This window comes from Panthera uncia, chromosome C2, assembly GCF_023721935.1.
Source record: "Panthera uncia isolate 11264 chromosome C2, Puncia_PCG_1.0, whole genome shotgun sequence".
Classification (NCBI taxonomy): Eukaryota; Metazoa; Chordata; class Mammalia; order Carnivora; family Felidae; genus Panthera; species Panthera uncia.
This window is the reverse complement of record NC_064810.1, coordinates 120,073,428-120,082,507: the sequence shown is the minus strand read 5'-3', so window position 1 is coordinate 120,082,507 and position 9,080 is coordinate 120,073,428. Positions and strand designations below refer to the sequence as shown.

At 40.9% G+C, this 9,080-nt stretch overlaps 1 long non-coding RNA gene across 1 annotated transcript in view; it reads right to left on the bottom strand.

Annotated features, from left to right (window-relative positions):
• LOC125921276 (uncharacterized) overlaps nt 1-1,724 on the bottom strand; it is a 12,999-nt gene extending 11,275 nt beyond the window's left edge. The window contains exon 1 of the long non-coding RNA XR_007457366.1: nt 1,528-1,724. This is a non-coding gene — a long non-coding RNA (uncharacterized LOC125921276). The remainder of the gene's footprint in view (nt 1-1,527) is intronic.
• Between the last annotated feature and the right edge of the window lie 7,356 nt (nt 1,725-9,080).

Sequence of the window (9,080 nt, the reverse complement as noted above, 5' to 3'; positions counted from 1 at the left end):
TGAACGTGTATCCTGTTGAGGGTGTTTGTGTCCTGGTGATTGGAGCTTCAGCTAGTTTAAGCCTCACATCCATATAGGTTATAAATGATGATGCTCTTCTTTATCCTTCTGGCCCACATCTGTGAGTTAATTTGTGTTAGTTTGATCATTTGCCCAAGACACAACTCACATCCCATAATTCCAAATAGACAGAGGACGGGGACTTGGATCCAGACAGCATTATAGGGGTTCCTGGGTGGCTCTGTCAGTTAAGACTCCAACTTCAGTTCAAGTTACGATCTCACAGTTCATGAGTTTAAGTCCCATATCAGGCTCTCTGCTGTCAGCACAGAGCCTGCTTCAGATCCTCTGTCCCCCTCTCTCTGCCCTTCCCCTGCTTGTGCTCTCCCAAAAATAAATAAATATTTTTTTTAAAAAGATAGCATTGTACAAATTGGTGTGGCCACTCTGGAAAACAGTGTGGAGGTTCCTCAAAACATTCAAAATAGACCTACCCTATGACCCAGCAATAGTACTGCTAGGAATTTACCCAAGGGATACAGGAGTACTGATGCATAGGGGCACTTATACCCCAATGTTTATAGCAGCACTCTCAGCAATGACCAAATTATGGAAAGAGCCTAAATGTCCATCAACTGATGAATGGATAAAAAAATTGTGGTTTATATACACAATGGAGTACTACATGGCAATGAGAAAGAATGAAATATGGCCTTTTGTAGCAATGTGGATGGAACTGGAGAGTGTTAGGCTAAGTGAAATAAGCCATCCAGAGAAAGACAGATACCATATGTTTTCACTCTTATGTGGATCCTAGGAAACTTAACAGAAACCCATGGGGGAGGGGAAGGAAAAAAAAAGAGGTTAGAGTGGGAGAGAGCCAAAGCATAAGAGACTCTTAAAAAGGGAGAAAAAAGTGGGGGGGGGGGGGGGGGGGAGGAAGGGGGGGGTGGGTGATGGGTATTGAGGAGGGCACTGGGTGTTGTATGGAAACCAATTCGACAATAAACTTCATATATTGAAAAAATAAAAAAAAATTTTTTTTTAATAAAAAATGAAAAGATAGCATTGTAAGTACAAGTACATCATTTGAAGCCACTTTCCTTACCTCCAATCTGAGCACATGTTAATGACAGATGAAATATAAAAATAAATATAAAAAAATTATAGCCAAAATCAAGATGACTGTGTCTATGGATGTGAATTGGAGGAGAAATCCAGAGTGGTGACTAAAAGCTGGAACCGCTGTCTTGCTAAGCTCTCAATGAGTCTGGGATGTCTGAGAGTTTTGTTCTTGCACAGCAGGCAGGCAATATATGCGTTGAACACCAGGTGAAGGACCCAAATCAGGCTCACTGCTCAGGGCTTCTGGGAAAGGTTTTCTTCCAAATAAAGCATTTGTGGGGGAAAAAACTGCTGTCTTCTGCTTATATCTCCCATGTTACTTGGGATGTTATTATGCAATGACATGATGCCAGAAGCTGAGACAGCCTCTTGCAACTGCTGAAGAAAAGGAAAGATACTGACCTGGAATCCTGATGTTGTTGGACCACTTAATGAACCTGGGACCACCCATCCTCTGTACTCCTAAAGTCAGTAATACATTTCATATGGTTTAACCAGTGTTGGTTGGATTTCCTCCTACATGAAGTCAAATGCATCCTCATTGAAATACCTTCCAAGGATAGGGAGGTGGGGCAAGACCTCCCTCTTAAGATGAGCCTGCAAACAAAAATTCCAGTACAAATGAGGAAATCAAATTCGATAAAAGACTCAAAACAAAATACACTAATAAATTACCAAACATGAATTTACTCCAAACAAAACTAAAATTATAATCTAAAAATGGCTTTAAATAATATGTCTAGGATCCTCCGTGAGAAGAAATGATCAATAAAGAGACAGAAATTATGAGACAAAATCAGGCAGAAATTAAAATAACAATAAACTATTGAAAAAATAATTTGAAACCCTGAAAATGAAATCTATACTCATTGAAATATACTTAATAGGCAAAGTGTACAAGAGACTGGACACAGTGTGAAAATGGACTCAGAGGAAGTGAACTGTAGGAAAACCATAACAAGGATAATTATCAGAAAAATCTGTTAAGAGACATGGATGAGAGTGAAGAAGCAATACTTGAGAGAGAAAATTAGAACATTTCTAAGATTTAAGAGAGACATAAATTCTCAAAAGTTTGCTCTGAGCACAAAGCAGGATTGACACAAATTAATCCAAAAGTTGATAAGAAAAAGATAAAGAGAAAAATCTTTAAAATACCCAGACAAAAAAAGATCGCTAACTAAATAAGACATGGTGATTAGACTGCCCTGGGGTGTGGCTGCAAACTCTCCTTCCTCATCCTGAGCTGTCCTCACTGCTCTGATTTCAGTACATTATCTTTGCTAACACCCTCTCAAATCTTGATCCTGTCCTTAATTTCTTATCCCTCCCCCTAACCTGTTCCCCACATTTCTTCAATATTCAAAGCCCACTTCCCTCCCATTTCAGCTTTTTTGTTCATATCCCCTCTTGCTCAACTCCACATCAGCCATGCTCCCTCAAAACATCATCTTTTTTTTTCATTTATATCTCTATTATTTTTCCAAATAAGATTTGTGGTGCTTTGAAATCTGTATACAATAGACAAAAACTGAGTAATTGATTAGCAACCATCAGAATAAGGCACTGAAGCCACAATTCCTAAAAATGGACATTACATGGTCCTTCACTCTTACTAAGGTCACACAATTCGATGGGAGCTTCCAAGTGTCCAAAGCAAAAAGAGAAATATATTCAGCACAATATTTTTAGTTTCCATAAAATACAAGTGTACTAGTTGGTAAGGAGAACTATTTCCATACAAAAGTCAGGCATATGGGACCATTACAAGCCCTCTCTTGCTCTCACCCTCAATACCATTTCTGTGGCACCAAGCAGGGTGGGCAGGTGTTAAGTCACAGAAATGCAATTCAATTCCTATTGAAGCCTCTGAAGGACTCTGGCTGGAACAAGAGCATGATTTGGCGATCATGTCTTCTCCCACCAAGCAAGCTGCAGCTGACCAGAGCACGCAATTCCTCTGAATGTGCATCTTTGGCAAATAGATATTTATCACACATGCAATTCTTCATATTCATTGTATCTGTGTAGCTCCTTTAAAGCCTTTTAAATTTTTCACTTTTTTCTCATTCACTTATTTTTAAGCATTTTAAATATACTTTGGTCAATTCCTCTCAGGGCATATCAGTTGGATTGGGTAAAAATCTTTGACATATTAAAGAAGACAGGAGATAAAATGATGTCTCAAAGAATGTAGAAATTATATACAGGACCAGTTGTAATACTAATTACATACACTGTCCAATTTTGTGATGTTAAGCACGAATAAATTTAAGCACATATGTCATTAGATGACACAACAATCCTAAAAATTTACGTGACATTCCAAAAATAAATTATTAAGCCAAAAAAACATATCTAAAATTATCAATAATAAAAAGGAAATTTGAATCAACCATGCTAGAGGAAAGACTGAATTACCATTTAATTCTGTCTGTAAACAGTGATATTACAAAATTATTGACATGTGAAAAGTCAATCAAAGAGTATATAGCCAAAAAAGCAGCAAGAAAACTCCCTTCTAACTTACAAAAGTTTTGCTGAAAAATCAGCTCATAGTCTTCTAGGTTTACCTTGGTAGGTAAACTTTCTGTTTCTCTCTTGCAGCTTTTAGGATTCTATCTTTAACCTTTGACATTTTAATGATTATGTACCATGGTGTGGACATGCTTGGGTTCATTTTTATTTGCCATTCTCTCTGTGCTGCTTAGGTTTGGACATCTATTTCCCTCCTTAGGCTAGGGAGTTTTCAGTTATTATTTCTTGAAATAACTTTTCTATACCATTCTTGCTCTTCTTCTGGGACCCTTATAATGTTTGTTCACTTGATGTTGTCCAACAGATCTCTTAATCTATCCTCATCTTTTTTTTTTTTTTTTTTTTGCATCCTTTTTTCTTTTTGCTGTTCAGCTTGCATGCTTTCCATTACCCTGTCTTCCACATCACTGGTACATTCTTCTGCATCCTGTAATCTGCTGTTGATTCCCTCTGGTGTGATTTTTATTTGTTATTGTATTCTTCGACTCTGATTGGTTCTCTTTAACATTTTCTATCTCTTTATTGACAGTGTCATTGAGTTCTTCCATCCTCTTCTCCAGCCCAATGAGTATCTTTATAATCATTACTTTGAATTCTTTATCAGGCATATTGCTTATCTCTTGCATTTAATTCTTTTACTGAGGATTTTTCTTATTCTTTCTTTTGGAGCACATTCCTCTGTCTCCCCAATTTGCTTGGCTTTCTATGTTTGTTTCTATGAATTAGGAAAAGTGACTATTTCTCCTAAAGTTGAAAGAATGGTCTTGTATATGGTGACCCCTACAAAGACTGGGTATACTTGATGACTTTTGGTCGCTGGCTGGAGCTATGACTATATATATGCTAGTTATTACTCTTTTAAACCATGACTTTTTACACAAAGAATAAAGAAATAATAATAATATAGAAAAAATAAAATAATAGAAAAAAAAGAAAAAAGAACAAGAAAGAATAAAGCCAAAATGAAAAAAAATAAGAACAAAGCAAGATAAATTCTAAAAAAGTCAAAAAAATACAATAAAACGGTAAAAACAAAGCAAAACACAAAATCACAGCTTCTTTGTGCCCCAGCACCACAGGGTGGCTAGTGTGGACTTGTGGACCCCAGACTCACTGAGGTCACAAGCTTGCCAGGAGCTGGACCCTGCTAAGGTAGAGGAAAAGAGAACATTCCTGCAGTTCCTCAGCCCTTTTAATCCACAGCATTTATTTATCTATCTATCTATCTATCTATCTATTTATTTATTTAGTGCTTCAGTGTGACTAAGGCTGGTGTGAGCCTGCAGACCCTGGGCTTACTAAGGTCCCAAGCCCTCTGTGATGATCTGACCTGCCAGTTATGGCATCGGGACCCTCAGATTATGGCCTCTGAACCTGCCCTTTATGGCAGCCAGACCCTGCTCTGGTCTGAACTCTTGATGGAGGGAGAGACCACAGTTCCCCAGTTCCCCAGCACCTCTAAACCACAGCTTTTCCTCTGTCCAGTGCATCTAGGACTGGTGTGGGCCTGTGGACCCTGGGCTCACTAAAGGTGCAATTCACAGACACACCTGGACCCACCCGCCAGAGTGTCCGGACCCTGCTCCAATCCAAGCTTCGCAAGTGAGGCGGGAACAGAAACCGTGTCATTCTCCGGTCCCTCTGACCTGCAGAGATTTCCTGGGGCTCCTCCGCCTCTTGGCAGAGTCCTAGTGTTATCTCTGTTATATGCTAGTTGTTCTTTTAAACTGCAGCTTTTTTCTGTGCCCAAGGACAGAAGAATCTCTTCTTCTCCTGTTCCCTCAGTGTTGTCCCTCCCCACTGCTGCTCGCAGCACTGGGGGTGGGGGGTTCCCTTTGTTACCATGTGTCCACCTCTCTTGCTGTTCTTTTGCTGTTCTTTCTGTCTTTGGTCCTTCAACAGCAGTTCAGTCTGCCCTCAGTTCTTCATGTTATTATTTGGCGTGTTCCATGGAGGAGGTGAGTTCATAGTCTTCCTATGACACAATCTTGAACTAGAATTCCTACCTTGAAGCCTGCATTCACAAATGAGGGATGTGCATGCAGACTAAGGTATTCTGTCCATTCACCAAACACTACCAAAGACTTGTAGCCAGGTGACATTTCCACTCACTGACTCAAAAGTTTTAGCCGTCAAGGTCATTGGCCTTTTGGCTTTTAACCCAGAGGCCTGTTGTCCAAGCAGCAGCAAATGGCCCAGCTTCAGCCTTTCCCTTGAAAATTATTGTGTTAGGGCTACAGAGTCTGAAACACAGGCTGCTCCCCCCCATTTCTCAGTTCGCTGGGTGTTTGGCGGGGTTGTGTTCTAAAGACAACTCATATGGAATATAGTCCCCAAATGTAGGACAGCTAATCATAGCTCAGACAATCAGTGCTCCAGACCCCAAAGGAAGTTACTTCTCCATTATAGGCCTTCAGACTCCAACCATAATCTACACCATTGGATCTCTGGTTCACAGACCTTCAAAGTACACCACTGGCCTTCCTGAGTACTCCAGTTTGCAGAGGATCATGGGACTTTTCAGCCTCCCAATCTCATAAACCAATACCTTCTAATAAATATCTTTATTCGGTTATTCATTCTTATATATATATAATAGATATATATTCTTATTGTATATATGATAGATAGATAGATAGATAGATCTTCTACTGACTCTGTTTCTCTGGAGAACCCTGACTAATACACCCACCCCAGTGCATAAACTGGGGCATCTCACTAGTGGGACTCATTGTGGTGCACTCACTGCCAGATTCCTAGAATAAATAAAAATGATCATATACTACATAAAAAAACTAAATTCCACCCCTAGGAATACGTACCACAGACTAAGTTGAGCATAGTGGAAATAATAAGGAAATTACCAACTGCGATAGTTAATTTTATGTGTCAGCTTGGCTGGGCTACAGTGCCCAGATATTTGGTCAAACATTACTCTGGATGTTTCTATTGACAGTGCTTTTGAATGAGGGTAACATTTAAATCAGTAGACTTTGAGTAAAGCACAATGTCCTCCTTCATGTGGGTGGGCCTCGTCCAATCAGTTGAAGGTCTCCTCTGTGAAAGACGGCATTGTGCAGCAGACTGCCTTCAGACTTGAACCACAACACTGGCTCTCTCCTGGGTCTCTATAGCCTCATCAACCAATTCCTTAAATAAATCTCCATCTCTTTCTCCTACACACACACACACCCTATTGATTCTATTTATCTGGAAAACCCTAATACACCAATGAAAATGGTTTAAAGTAGCATATGATCCAAAACTCCAATACAAGATGTCACATCTTTGAACATAGCCTATGGCAAATTCCTTTTTGTTGTTGTTGTTCTTCTTAATATCACATTACAATAAAATTATGTAGACCAGATGTTGCAAATTTGGGGCCTAATCTAACCCACAATGTGCTTCGTTAGACCCTCAATGCAAAGTTTTTGTTAATTTTGAAAGTATTTAACAATTAAAACTCAGGATATTTCACTGCTGCGTTCACTTTTAGATTCAGATTTCTGCTTCTCTTGGAAAACCAAGGGAGCTAGCCACATGGAGCTGGCACTCGTGTTTGGCAAAACTTGGCTGGAGCTGAGGAGCTGCTGATTTAGACGGGGTACATCCCCCACAGCCCAGCCCCCCACAGCCCCACCCTCCTAACTGTCTGACACTCTCTATCTCCCTCTTCTACAACACCTACCTGGCTCCTGCAGGCTTTTAGGTGTGTGATCCCGGATAACAACAAGAGGATAAGGAAGCCAGGGTAAGACTAAGGAAAAAGAAGACAGGGGGTCCTGCCTTTCTATCCATCTTCCATCAGAATCAGTGCTCACTGGCTGGGTGACTTTTGACAAGTCTATAACTTTTAGGAGACTTGCTTTTCTCCTGGGTAAAATAGGGCTAATGGTATAGATCCTGCACGATGTTTATGAGGATGAAATTGTATAATGTTTGCACAACACCTGGTAGCTATTATTATGATTTAGTTTATTCAGACGCAAGCCATATACTCCATCCAGGAAATATGGGGCTAAGCCAGCCAGAGCCTCGCACAGATCAGAAACATGCTGTGAATGCTGCTTCCTTATGCAGCTTGAGCAATGTGGAGTTGGAAAATGCAGTGTTCGATATTCTGTTAGTGCCTCACAATGATCTTGGGAGGTTGCTATTGCTGTCACCCACATTTAATAGGTGAAAGTGCTAAGGTTCAAGAGTCCTGACCCCTGTTCTCTCCTGCCTACATCTTTGTATCACAGCCCTCACCAAATGCATTATGACAATTACTTATGCCCATGTCTGCTTTCCCCCCTGGGCAGTGAGAACCTTGAAATGAGTCGCACCATAGCCCTGGCGAGTCACAGAGGGCCAGGCTCAGGAAAATACTTGGCCAAATCAGTCAGTCCATCGACAGAGGAAGGGGCCCAGGTCAGACAATCAGCACAAGTCCCTGGGGCAGATGCTGCCCTGGCCTGGCTCTGAGACCACTGTTCTCTCTCCTTAACAAAAACAGCAATATTTTCCCTTCCACCCCTTTCCATCTGCTCTGGGGCTCACTACTCCTTAACCAGCTAGCCAGTCAAATGTGGATCCCAGGTAGTGATGGGGACTCCAGCAGAAAGAAATGTGACATCACACTCCCATGATGTGCTAGAGAAGTGGGAACCTTCCAGAGAGTTGCTGGCACCTGGGCAACCCAGGCTGCAGACCTGACCTCCAACCTCACCATACCCCACCACCTCCCTAACCCAGGTCCTACAGCACTCCTCTACCCGATTCCCTGCACAACAACACGAAAACATTGTATCAACACAATAGATGCTTCAACAATTTTAAAAATCAGCTTTATTGCAGTGTAACTTACAAACAGTCCCTCATTTTAAGTGCACAGTGTGGTGAGTTTTGACAAAAGTGTGCAATCTTGTAACTACCACCACAGTCAAGATATATAGTTGACCCTTGAACAACATCGGGGGTTAGGACTGCCAACCCCCGCCCACAGTTGAAAATCCCAGTATAACTTTTGACTCCCCCAAAAGTGAACTAATAGCCTACGGTTGATCAAAAGCCTTATCAATAACATACACAGTCAATACCACATATTCTGTATGTTATACATATTACATACTGTATTCTTCCAATAACATAAGCTACCGAAAAGAAAATGTCATTAAGAAAATTGCAAGGAGGGGCGCCTGGGTGGCTCAGTCGGTTAAGCAGCCGACTTCGGCTCAGGTCATGATCTCGCGCGGTCCGTGAGTTCGAGCCCCGCGTCAGGCTCTGTGCTGACAGCTCAGAGCCTGGAGCCTGCTTCAGATTCTGTGTCTCCCTCTCTCTGACCCTCCCCCATTCATGCTCTGTCTCTCTCTGTCTCAAAAATAAATAAACATTAAAAAAAAAATTTTTTTTTAATGTTTATTTATTTTTGA